The following is a 14,158-nucleotide window of genomic DNA, read 5'->3' on the forward strand; positions in this document are numbered from 1 at the left end:
AATATCCCTGCGATGGGCTGGCCCCCCATCCTGGGTTGTTCCCTGCCTTGTGCCCATTGCTTCTGGGATAGGCTCCAGACCCCCCACGACCAAGTAGGATAAGCGGTTTGGAAAATGGATGGATGGATGGATGAATAATAATAATGGGAGAAGAAAATAATGCATCTTTTTGCAAGATCTCATGAAAGTTTATTGAGCTCTGGTAATACCTTTGTGAGGTCCTGCCATATTTTTGCATTATCTTGCAAGACTTTTTGAGAGACCATCCAAGACTTTTGCATAACCTTACAATATATAATAATTGCAGTAAAAAATTATAATTGTCCAGTAAAGTCTGCTTAAATCAATGCACGTCATTTCATTTTCGTATTATGTATATTTTTGCAAGGACCTTATGTTTTGATTTATCTTCTTTTCATTTTTTCTCTTACCAATCATGCTTTTTTGTTATCATCCCTTATCTCCTTAGGGGTTCCGTACTATGGGGGCTCTGTATGAAAATACCCTTTAAAAGAATATTGTAGAAATCAATACATTTATTTATCCATTCTTCTGTTTGTTTGTATATTGTCCAGTATGTTCAGACAAACACAGTGAAATTCTTGTACTCCAGTTGTAGGCAAAGAGACAGGTGTGTGCGTGTGTGTGTGTGTGTGTGTGGGGGGGGAGGGGTGGGTGAGTAAACATAATGAATCAGTAATAAATAGCAAATGTAACTTGGGGATGAGGACGTGCAACTTGTAAGCAATGCAGATAAAAACACTGAGAAAAGTGCAGAAAAGGTAATTTCACCAATGTCATGTGCACAAATTTAAACAAAGATGTGATACTGTTCTGCTTCTCTGCTCACAGCGGTTTTGCCCTGCAAAGACAAGTTCACACGAGCCCTAAAGCATGCACAGCCTCACATGTGCCCAAGGCAGCCTTGCACTCTCTTGTTTAACTTGGATGGACACATGTGATTATTTACTAGACATCACAGATGAGTTGTGCATTAAAACAACAGCATCTCATTAAGCTTATCAAGAGTTCCTCGCATTTCAGAGAAGCCCAGGAGCCCGTGTGTGAAACGATTAACTTAAAAACAGATGTTACATGCCATAGCTCTCTGAAGTACTATTCATAATGGAGTTAATTTATCAAATTTTCTGTAATAATTAGTTAAGTGATGTAGCAGCTATTTGACTGATGCATACTTTTATAACTTGCTACACAGTATTTCATATCTAGACTGCCTAGTTTTGGTAGATGCTTCAGTGTTTTACCACATATTTCCTTATTCATCATAGTTACAGAGAGTGACCAACCGCATGATGTCACCCTGTCTTTTTCACATAGATGGAACCTGAACTCCTGTCACGGGCATCTTAGCCAATCACGATGACAGTGACTAAACCAGAGATGCCATATCTGCCGCCCCAGCACTATCTCCCAGCACAGCCCTCACAGACATTCAGCCTGTCTTCCAGTGGCTCTTTCAGCATAGCGATAGTCAACATGAGTTTGCCTGAGCAGCCGGGAGTGAGCTGCAGGTAAATCAAGGTCACCAAGGCTCTTTTGTGTTTTACATTTTGATGCTTCTGAAACTTCATTTGGGTTATGAAAAAAATCTTAGGTACTTATAGCTTGGTGTCTCTCTCAATTGGAGATGTATCATTTTGAAAGCGGTTACGACGGAAAGCTTTCCAATTAAACAGATCATATTTACGTGTGACTTATGATAGTGATTACGTGGCCTCTTGAATTTCTCTAACTGCTGCCTTCTCTTTCACTAAGGGAATTTCATACTTTGTGGGGTTCGGCCGGCTCCATTTCACAGTTCAGGGCTTTGCTGTCCTTAGTGAGAAGACAGATAGCACTGAGGTTAAATGTCTTGGCAAGACAGTCATTAGCAAGCTGAGAGCAAAAACCTATGAAGGCAACTTTTACAGCTCCGAAATGCGCTTTTTTCTAAGAAAACAAGTTACTCTACATTAATATCGTAACTATTTTTTTAACAGCAGTTCCTAAGTAAAGCTTATTTAAACTTATTTTCATTATAATACACTTTATGCTTAAATTCCAAATGTGATAAATACCAGAAAGCTTGGAGCAGTATGCAAGGCCCTGTTCCATTGCGGGTAACAGCCCTCTCCTCAGGCAGAGCAGTGTGGGGATTCCGCACTTGGAGCACATACCTCAGGCAGAGCAGTGTGGGGTTTCTGCACTGGGAGCACATACCTCAGGCAGAGCAGTGTGGGGTTTCTGCACTGGGAGCACATACCTCAGGCAGAGCAGTGTGGGGTTTCCGCACTGGGAGCACATACCTCAGGCAGAGCAGTGTGGGGTGTCCGCACTGGGAGCACATACATCAAGCAGAGCAGTGTGGGGTTTCTGCACTGGGAGCACATACCTCAGGCAGAGCAGTGTGGGGTTTCCGCACTGGGAGCACATACCTCAGGCAGAGCAGTGTGGGGTGTCCGCACTGGGAGCACATACCTCAGGCAGAGCAGTGTGGGGTGTCCGCACTGGGAGCACATACCTCAGGCAGAGCAGTGTGGGGTGTCCGCACTAGGAGCACATACCTCAGGCAGAGCAGTGTGGGGTGTCCGCACTGGGAGCACATACCTCAGGCAGAGCAGTGTGGGGTTTCCGCACTGGGAGCACATACCTCAGGCAGAGCAGTGTGGGGTGTCCGCACTGGGAGCACATACCTCAGGCAGAGCAGTGTGGGGTGTCTGCACTGGGAGCACATACCTCAGGCAGAGCAGTGTGGGGTTTCCGCACTGGGAGCACATACCTCAGGCAGAGCAGTGTGGGGTTTTCGCACTGGGAGCACATACCTCAGGCAGAGCAGTGTGGGGTTTTCACACTGGGAGCCCAGATCTCAGGCAGAGTAGTGTGGGGTTTTCACACTGGGAGCCCAGATCTCAGGCAGAGCAGTGTGGGGTTTTCACACTGGGAGCCCAGATCTCAGGCAGAGTAGTGTGGGGTTTCCACACTGGGAGCCCGGATCTCAGGCAGAGCAGTGTGGGGTTTCCACACTGGGAGCACATACCTCAGGCAGAGCAGTGTGGGGTTTCCACACTGGGAGCCCGGATCTCAGGCAGAGCAGTGTGGGGTGTCCGCACTGGGAGCACATACCTCAGGCAGAGCAGTGTGGGGTTTTCACACTGGGAGCCCGGATCTCAGGCAGAGTAGTGTGGGGTTTCTACACTTAGAGCACATGCTGGCAGCAGGTTTTATCATTCTTCTGTGATATTTATTCATTCATTGTGAATGTCTCCAAGGAAAATAAACTAATTGATAGATGCTCTTCAGTCCTTAATCCTTATTTAAATGCATTCCTAAGCATGAAAGCATTTATTTCCTTGTAATGTGCTGCATACTTTAATTTATCCTTTGAAGTTGTTTCAGCTTTGAAATATTATATGTCTCATGAAACACTGAAAATATGCTGTTTGTTGTTTGTCCATTCTCGTTGCCAGACTCTGAACATTAAACTAAATCATTATTGCTGTTGTTTATATTATTATTATTATTATTATTATTATTAATAATAATGCAAGCTTAGTAAATTCAGTTCAGGCTGCTGAATTTGATCACTCTATTCCTCTGTCTGTGTTGAAACCACCCTAAGAATTTAATTAAGTTACTCTTTAATTATCGCCTTTTCCCATTGACTGTTTTAAAAGCAGTAGATTTTCTTAAATCCTACTTACTGTAATTAAGGCTTACATAAAGATAAAGAAAAAAAATAAAGGATCAAAGGTTGCATTCATTAGTCAAAGGAGAATTATTCATTTAATTCAATTTCCTTTACAGTGAAATAATTACAATTTTCACGGCAAAATAAGGAATGTTACAATATTTAAATGTTTTGGCTGATACCACAAGGACCACCCCAAATTTGTAGGGGTTGACCTTGATGTCTTACTTGTAAACTTGATGCCATCTAGTGGATTTACGACTATGGATGGGCATAACTATTTTATGATTGAATATGTAGGGTGGTTTAGAACAACTGCAATAAATATTAGAACCATATAAAGTGGGATGTTCATCTTAGCTGAGATGAAGCGTCGCCGACAGAGAGAAAAGGGCCGGAGAAACGACGGAGACAGAAAGTATAGCATGTTATTGTTGGAATCGCTGTTCGTTCCAGTTTGTTGACGGGGGTAACTGCAAAATAGGCAAATATATATGGTCACACTGCAGTGCTTGGGGAATCGTGTCATGAGAGTGTCAAAGTAGTGAAGGATCAGACGAGTGACCGCCACCCATCGGTGCAAGTGTCGGTGCTTTCCTAACAAACCCAAAGTTAACTCGTCAGTAACACGGGGGTCCGTTACGTCACTCTCAGCTCCATTGGAGGATCTCAACGGGTGATCTAATGAACTAATTGGACTACTACTATGCAATTAAGGGGGAAAAAAAACCTGTGTTCAAAATTGTTGGTGTTTGCATTCAGCATGACCGCAAACTTAATACAAATCGCATAACAACTGCCACAAACAAAAGTGACAGGAATCAGCATGGGGCTTGACGAATGATTCAGTTATCAGTCTTAATCACATTTCATGCAGGATTGAAAAAGAAACGCTCGCTTCTTAGTTATTACAACACTTTATTCGTTATGGCTGTTAACAAGAACGACAAACAACAGAAAAAACAAATGTACAGATAAAATTATTCTGTTTCAAGATCGAAAAGCAGCTGTCCTTCTTTACATATTTACTTTGTCAAATTTATAAACCACGTAAGCAACATCCGAGGCTCCTGCAGTCAGTAAGAATTACGGCACCTAAAGATTTAATAATGACCATGTGCCAGCAGGTGGCCCGAAAGGGGCGGCGAGCGCCCGCCCGCCTGATGCCCGTCGCAGTAGGCTAAGGCAGCGTCGGCTTCGGACGCGGACGTGCGCTTGATGGCATGGAGGACAGCGGCGCACTTCCTGCTTAATGTGGGCGAGGACACAGCTGTTCAGCGTCTAGCAGCGCAGCATCGCATCACAGCCCAGAGAATCGCCCCATTGTATCGCGGCTGCACGGGCGACTCAGGCGGGCACGTTTCGCTCGGCTGATCGTGGCAGAAGAGCCGCGCACTCGCCGGGACTCGCCGGGACTCCGGAGCGGAGAATCAAACTGATGCATCGCTGTAAGTCCGTCTTTACTTAGCAGCGTCGGATACGGTCGCCTTTAACAACCACATATACACTGCCTGCTTTCTTCTCTCTTTCTTTTTTCCTTTCTTTTTCCCGTTTTTGATTGTAGCGAGACAGATATGTGGACATTGTAAGTAACCTGCTGCATTATTATATGCAATGTTGCATTTGTCTTATCAATACGGGCATAAGTCATTTCTTACTCTTTATATAGTGACATTACAGTCAGTTATTAACGCATAGCAATTGAAAACTGCCCTTAGAAGATGCGCTATAAAATGCAATTAAGACGTCTGAGCGTCTTAAAATGCAGGGATTATTGGACAAAGGACATTTATTGTTATTGCCGTTATTAGTGTTAGTCGCAGTAGTTCTCAGTGTTGTTCTGATATTTTGTTCATGTCAGTATGTAGGATATTTATCTTACGCTTGTAGAGAGTTGTGCTTTTTTTTATCACGTATAACTCATCGGAATAGAAAATGCAACGTGCATCTGTGTGCCAAACCATGTCGGTAATGTTTCTGCTGTATATAATAGTTATATGTGCATAGTTGCCGTACTTGTTCGCTGTTGATTGCAAGTTTATTTGACGTGGTTTTCGGATGGCGAATAGTACATGTGCTCGTAAGTGTTGTGAGCAAACCAGCGACTATAGACAACGAAGTCAAATGGGTCTCAGTGAATTATATTTGATGGACTGAAACGCTGTGTGGATGCTTGTTCTCTGTGCTGAGGCACAGTCTGTATGCTGTGCTGGGCTGTAGGTAACTAAACGCTGTGGTCACATTTTGATCAGAGCAGTTACCTGGGATCTCTGTGGAGTTTTTTCCTTTTGGATTTATCTTCCCAGCTCTCTGTCAGGCTGAATCTGCGTAGACATAGATCTGTGCAGATGTTTAATAATGCTGTACTCTTACAGTGCCCATCGCATTATCCTCCTGCATCTGTTAATAAGGGGATACAGCGGAACAGTAACCGATCCGTTATTCCTCTGTTTTTAATATACAGATTATAGGATCGCTAAATACCAGCGTCTATATTTTAAAACAACTGATGCTTCAACTGAATATACGGTTACGTTTTACTGACATTTCTCTTTTTTTGTAGTTGGTAAAAATGAACGTGTTTTTTTTTGGGCCCCTTCATTATAATAAGTATTTATTAATTTAGTCAAATATGGGTTTCCATCAGTAAACTAAAACAAGGCCTGAGGGCTGGGGTGTAATCCGAACATCTGTCATTCCGTCTGATATTCCAATACACCCATCGCTATCTGCGGTTACCTAATCTGGGTGGTCGGGGGGGGGGCTACGGCTCAGCTTCTCACGCACCGAATTTAATCCCAGCCACTGTTTCACACTATAACTATTATTTCCATCTTTCAGTATTGATTGCATTTATTAATTTCTGAGAGTGCTTATAAAATGATTTAAGGCACATAATTTTATGGATAGATCACTGTTTGGGATGCCACTAATGTCTATCATTCATTGGTCAGGTTTGCTGTATTTTACTACTACAGTTAATGTCTATTACTCAGCATCACTCTCAGTAATACGGCTAGGGTGAGCGTGGCGATAAACCTGATGTTCTGATGGAAAAGTGGGTTGCGAGTCCTGAGATACTCATGCATAAAATTTTGTGTTACATTTGATATACTTTTTTTTTATTCAAATATGTAACGTTAAAGTCACTGCAGGTTGACACCCGTGTTACACTCTTATCTTAAATGCTGCACATACGAGTGTGTTGTTCTGTCAGTATACTGTCTAGCAGTCAATATGTATTCATGCATATAAATAAAATGCCCAATTCATGTTTCTTTTCCTTTTACAGTATGGATTTATGATGGGATTTATTTTGATCCACCAGCTGAGAAACATCCTTAAAGTGGAATTTTAATAGTAGCATCTGTCAGTGCCGCTTGCTGTTGGTATTTGGGTGTCATGTTTCAATCTGGTGTCATATCATGGCATGAAGAGTTGAACAGACAGTTTTATAGGCTAGTTGTGGAGCAGCAAGGACTGAGCGGGAAGCCCTACTTCAGCAGCATGCCACACCCCAAGAGTCTGTCAAAGCCAGAGAATTTAAAACTGACATTACAAGGAATCATGGGTAGTTACAATCTGAAATCTGCCATGATATTTGCTTTCTACTGGTGTCATGTATTATTTTAATCTAATTCTAAGAATTAGAATATTTTCAGGTGCAGAAGTGTACTCACGTGTTGGAAGGAGCTATTTTTGTTTCTTTGGAGCATTGATATTGAGAAATAACCTAAAAAAATGTAAATAGATGTCAGGTCATCCTAGTGATTCAAGTGTGTTTTCGTTGTTGACGCTTGACTCGTGAATTATTGCAGGTGTAAATGCACCTCGTTTTAGGGACTTGAGTGGAAATCGCCTCATTTAAACAGATGGGTGTTTAGGTGCCTAAAAATCTGTCGTAAGAAGCCTTCGTTAATTGTAGATGATCGTAAGTAAAAGTGGGATTGCATTTGCAAGCTCCACCACAAGGCATTTAGGGAGAGCTTTCGTTTTATTGATATTTGTTTAAGAGAGTGTGCACAACAGCAGAAGGGAGCCTGCTATAGCCTAATCAGCAAACCATTTAAAATCCAGCATGTCCATCCATCCATCCATCCATCCATTTATTTTCTATATCCATTTCTTGTTCTATGCAGGTTTGCGGGGGTCCAGAGCAGAGGTGCATGGCAGGGAATAAATTAATTTGGGGCGCTAATCCACTGTGTACAACCACGCACCATTTCAAATCCTATACATTTGTTTAGAAAGTAAATTGGATTGGATTATTACTCTAACTGTTTGCTTTAAACTAAGAGGATTCAGTAACTTCTAAGCTGAATGCAGAGAGAATGGATGAGCAGGTTAGCACGACAATAGGAATGTAGCTCATCAGACAATCAAAACTTGTACTCTGGGTTTAATGAGATTGTATCAAATGAAGGCAGCCACTTAAACGCCTCTCGTGTGGCATGTCACACAGCCAGGGTCATGTTGCATCTGGTTTGGCCAAGATGGGACAATTAGCACAGTTGCTGTGCAAGGGGCAAGTCCAGCCTGCTGATTGCTCGAAGGTGGGAAGTGTATTCTTTGCTATATTTGAGTATTTTTTTTTCGGATATATACCATGTGGAGTGTATTGGGTATCGTGTACTTTTACCCTGCAACATCTTGAATACATTTCACTGTATTTACTTTTCATTACATTCATTCATTCATTTAGTAGACACTTTTATTCAAAGCGACCTACAAATGAAGATCAGAGAGCAGGGTCAAGCCTGCAGCTGGTCTTACGAATCTAGCTGAAGGGCCCAACAGTGGTATGATTACTTGATTACTTAACAATGGCAGTAACATCCCAGGCAAGCACACCTTCTGATTTGTTTATGAAATCTCTGAGGACATACAAGATAGGATCAATCTTTATCTTGGTAATGACATAAGTAGTGAATGTGTTATACAGTATGTGTGTGTGTATATACATGTGTATATATATATATATATATATATATATAATATAAATTTATATATGGGCGATCCCGTACCTTAATGATGTACACACAGTAATCAGCCATGATGTCTCTATTCAAATTAGAACCAAATGGTTGTTGTTGCAGCGAAGAATGCAATTTTAGTAAACAGTGACTTCTTTTGGCATATGGACACTGTTTTCTTTTCAGTCTCCTGGAAGCTGCTTGTTCAAGGTGTTTGGGTCTTGGTCTAGCCTGGTATTACTTCACCCTCCTAAGCGCACAGTCTCCAGGTGTGCTAACTTGCTAGACATGTGTAGCAGGAATGTGTGTAGAGACAAGAAGCCTGGGAAGTGGAATGCAGGCCCACGTTTACCCCATGCAAGGGCGCAAGATCACAGAAGGTTACCTTTTATAGAGCTGTGAAGGCTTTGGAGGGCTCCTCACTGCTGCCCGGGCTGCAAACACTACAGAGTATGGAGCTGCAAATAAAGACAAATGCCCAGTGTCAGTGGATTCCGTGCTGCTGGGATAGCATCCGCTTTCGGGCTGCACTCCGCTGGTTTGTAAAAGTAAACAGTGCAGTTTGATTTTTCAACACATTACCGAAGCTGAGGAGACTCACGAGCTCCGGAGTACTTTTGCTACAGTGTGTAAGTCTTTAAGGCATTAAGCCCTACAGTCACACACTTTCTTTTTCTTATTCCCGTGGATGGATGAGAACACAGTGGAGAAAGTAAATTTTTTTCCAAATTGGTTCCCGACATGGTGTATTATATTCTAGCTATTTTGCAAGCTTGAAAGGGCTGACAACTGTAGATAGCATTGCAGTGTTTTTTATATGGCAGAAATTTTGTTTAAAGGGATTTTAAATGGCCAGGAAATGATCACTCAAGCATCATTCTAACTGGAACAAATGTGGAAGAAAGTGTCAAGGGTGAGAGATAAAACGGTGCCTTTAGTCCCTTAGCCCTGGAGTACATTTACAATTTAAATGAATCCAAAGTCTAACCCCGACTGTACCTTAATTTATCACTAAGACACTGTGTTGTTTTGTGGATTTGATGGTTTTGAGGATCCTCATGAGATGACTGCACTGATTGACATAAACCGTGTTATTTAATCTGTCTGCTTATGTTGGGACTGGGATGCATACTTTTTTGAGGTGTTTTACACAACTTGTGTTGGAAAGTGAATTAATCATACATCGATATCCATCCATCTATCCATATTTTATACCTGCTTATCCTATTCAGGGTGACAGTGGATCTGGAGCCTATAGATCTATATCCATAAATATCAATTTTATTTAGAAAAAAGTAAACTTTGCTGCTTTCCTGTTTGCACTCTGACCAATGAGAATGATGACACCTCAGTGTAGGGCTCCATGGACGAATGAAGGGCTTCTTACTTTATGGGACTTCAGTCCTGCTTCTAGGAGCCTGATATGAACTGACCTGCACTTAATGTTTCCCATTCCTTTTGAAGGTCACATGATGTCATCTCCCAATTCATGAGAAACTCTCGGATTAGTTAATGGTCATCTCTAGCATTAAAATGTTGCTTCCGGCTTTTACCTGGCTGGTTTCTGGTCATTCCCAGTGTCTCCTACTTAGCAACCTGCTGCTCAGCGTAGCCTTCTCCCAGCAGAACCATGATCAAACCAAAATGCAGATTAAAAAATATATATATATATATATATATATATATATATATATATATATATATATATATATATATAGTGATCTTTTATTTTTTTCAGAGCTGTATACGTGGAACAGACAATAAAATGTACTTTGATTAGTTTTTTTTTACCCGCCATATAAAATTTAATTCCGTTCACTCCTACTATGTTGCCATAATTTTGTAATGACTATAGTATCATTACTCTTTGAAGTACTGTATCTGATTAAAAATTGCATCCAGGAGATAACACAGGTTTAGGTATGAAGTGCTGTCTTATGAAGAGACTGAAAGCTGATCGTTAGATAATAGAAAACACTGAAATCCTCTATATAAAGAGAGGCTTTCAGAGCGAAGGGTGTGTGGGATTGTTTTGCTCTGTCAATCACTGATGGGTTTAACCTAACTCTCATGGGGTTAAATCATGCGGTGAGCACAGTAATACCACCCACCCTGGATTTCCTAAATACAGGCACTGCTCATAGCTTACAGAAAGGCTGCGGTTTTAGCATCGTAGTTTACTTGGAACAAGTTTCACTCGACTGACACTTGTCTTTCATTTACCAGTTTTCCAGAAGTTTTGGCACAAAGATCAGAAGATTACTTGTTGGTTGGTGCAGGGAAATTTTAATGATATGCTTCCTGCAGAATTACAATTAGTCTGATATTAAGTATTTCATAACCGTCTGAATGATATACTTCAAGGTACGTTTCTGTAGCCTTGAATTCTGAGGATGATTTGCTTTTACAGGAAGGGAGTTTGTTAAATGAATGCATGCTCCTTTCGGGTGTCTGTTGTCTGATGTGGGAGCCTCCGGAGCCTCTGTGGATGGCCACGCACTTAGGTGCAATCTGGCTCCGGATCTCCCCTTACAGTGATTGGTCAGGCGCCATCATGCCGTTTACAGCTTATCTGAATTTCTGGGATGGGGTCTGCTGAATTTCCTCTGCTTTGGCCAGGGTTTGCCGGCTGCTTTGGGACTCGAGTAACTTGACTCATGCATATCCTGGTTTATGTTGCTGGTTTACTGTATCACCTTCTTTACTCCTCGTCCTACAGTCCGAAGGTCCCGTGCTTCCTGTGGCAGGTTACAAATCAGGGCTCTGTCTTGATTTATGAGTGTGAAAGTTTGGGGGGGCGGGGGGGGCTTATTTTAATCCACGGTGACACTGTGTCAGCTGTTACCTGTCTAAGCAAAGATAAAAATATGACTGAAAAATGAATTATGAACATAGGAAGGAATTCAGGTCTTCTGAAGAATGGAGTCAAAAAGACCAGATCTTTTCTTGTTAATGTTATGAATTTATTTAGATTGTAAGTAAATCCAAATAAAACGATGCATGACCGTGTTTAAACAATCATTTTAGTTTAGTAATTTTAAAGAATTAATATATTCTTATATTAATAATGATAATAATAATACAATAATAAAAATAATGTAATTTAATAAAGTAAACATTATGTGAGGTGGACAAGAACATTTTAATTTGTTATTTCACTACAAAGGCCTGTCAGCTGGCTGAAAGTTAGTGAGCTCTTAATTGAGATTAATGTAGAAATAAAGAAGTATGAGATGTGTGGTGGGGTCTTATGAGCCCCATTTAACTGTACAGTTCTTTTTCCTTCAGAAAGCCTAAAAATAGAAGTGTTTAATTAGGTTTAAGAGGGTTTTGTTCACTTGAGGAGCCCTGGGTATTCTCCCCATTGTTTCGCGCTTCTCTTGGCATGTGGCGTCGCCTGTAACAGGATGGCGAAACGCAGCTGCGACGGTTAATTCTGATCCACTCTAGTCCGATCTACCAAATGTTATTACAAAACCATACTATTGCAGTTATTCATCTTGATCACTGGTGCACCCGGCTGCATGGTGATTAAACCCAAAGTTGCTTCAAGTCCCAAAAGTGGTCCTGTTGGAGAAGCACACTTAACCTTCACTCGCTTCGTAAAAAACATGTAATAATGGTAATAATGGGTACTGTTGAAAAGTCACAGTATGCAATTTATCGTCATTAATCAAAATCAATCATTGTAAGCCACTCTCACTTATTTGTGTGTGTGTGTGTGTATGTAGGTTATGGATATATTACATTGTGGGGATCATATGTCCCCATAATGTGATAAAACTAAAAGAAAATTAGTTTTCTAAAAATCAGTGATTTCAATCAAAAAACATGTATTTTGTTTGGTTAATTATGGTTAAGGTTAGGGCTGGGTAGGGGTTAAGGTCATCATGTTGGTAATAGTTTTCCCCATAGAAATGAATGGAGAGTCCCCACACAAACCTGTGTGTGTGTGTGTGTGTGTGTGTGTGTGTGTGTGTGTGTGTGTGTGTGTGTGTGGTTCTGTGCCACCAGCCAGGACTTATTTTTTTTTTGCAAGGATTTTCTTTAACAAAGTATTTGTTTTGGTTTGATTGCATGAGAATGTCATTATATGTCTTCTTATGGCTTTTCCCCACCTGGAGTGTCTGGCTGCCTTGTGCTGATTCCTAGGGTTACCGCCTTACATTTTATACTCTAGCAAGGTAAAATATGATCTACATCGTCCCCGGCTTGTGTTTTAGGAGTTTTCAATATGACTTATGCTGTAAATGTATACATTGCAGTGGTTCATGATGGTGGTATTTTGCTGGATTAGTGGACATGCTGCTTTTTGGCACATTGGTGAGTCCCATGTCACTGAAAGGTTTCATAAGACCAATAAAATCCTTGCTGATTTGGTGGAGATCCCCGAGTATGGGAACCACTGGATTATTCATAAAGTGTTATGTACCGCTCGTGAAATATCACAATTTTTTACCTTTTGATTTGCTACAATAGGGTTGAACAAAGGTTGTCTCATCTGTTACTCATTGGTGAGAATTTGTTAAATGCATTTCCCAAAAGACATTCTCCTGTTTTTTTTTTTTTTTCTTGCATCCTTGGGAGCATATGTCTTTGTTTGTGTGAATCCTGCCTCGGCATGGAGTCCTAATGTTCTCCCTGTGTTTGCCAGTTTTCTCTGGGTGTTCCGGTTCCCTCTGGGTGTTCCGGTTCCCTCCCATAGTCCAAAAGCTGTGGCTATGGCTGTGTGAAATTGTATTTCTAAATTGATTTCAGTATATAACAAAGAACATGATGTTATACCTGAAATGAAATGGATAGCACCATGCACAAGTTCCAGAAGATTTTGCAACCTCGTGCCCAAATATCTGAAGACAAGTAAAGTCCAAGATTCTTAGTCTTAGTCTTACCCTCTTAGTCTTAGTTAAGAGGGTATTTAGTTTGCTTTGGTGCATCTCATGCGTTGTAAATTCGTCTCCCCAGTTTAGCCAAGGGAATTCAGCCCAGATGAAAGGATGTCTTGTGTGTTTTGTCCTAATTGTCTGTATTGGAATTCAAGTATTCAGACAAATGTTTGTGGCAGGCTGTGTCCCTGTGATGACAGAACTTAAATTTGGAATATAAAAATGCATGTATGTTTTTGAGAGGCTCCGTCGGTCGGTTTTAATGGCGGCAGGTTCTGTTTGTAAAACAGTGACTTCTCAGTGTGTTTTTTGACAATAGATGTATTTTAATAACCCTATGAAGTATTTTGTGCCTCCAAGCTGAAATGTAAACTGTAACACTCCAGTGACAATTAAATGTACATTTGTTACAGCTTTACTGTACCGGTTCCTCTGCACTGCAATATGAGAATTCAAATCTAGTTTAGTTGTGCAGCTGTCCAGCAGTTTGTTTCACGTCCTTATTTCAAGGTTAAGTGCCGGCATGCTACATTCAGCATCAGAATAGAAAATAAACTATAATCTTTGTCAAATAACAAAATGCCTTTACCCAGGAAACAATATGAAACAAA

At 41.0% G+C, this 14,158-nt stretch overlaps 1 protein-coding gene across 1 annotated transcript in view; it reads left to right on the forward strand.

The window, feature by feature from the left end:
- Positions 1-4,839: 4,839 nt before the first annotated feature.
- LOC125747930 (contactin-4-like) overlaps positions 4,840-14,158 on the forward strand; it is a 122,050-nt gene continuing 112,731 nt past the window's right edge. The window contains exon 1 of the mRNA XM_049023582.1: positions 4,840-5,136. The gene's annotated coding sequence lies outside the window, so the exon portion shown is untranslated. The remainder of the gene's footprint in view (positions 5,137-14,158) is intronic.

Source organism: Brienomyrus brachyistius, chromosome 8 (genome assembly GCF_023856365.1).
Source record: "Brienomyrus brachyistius isolate T26 chromosome 8, BBRACH_0.4, whole genome shotgun sequence".
Lineage (NCBI taxonomy): Eukaryota > Metazoa > Chordata > Actinopteri > Osteoglossiformes > Mormyridae > Brienomyrus > Brienomyrus brachyistius.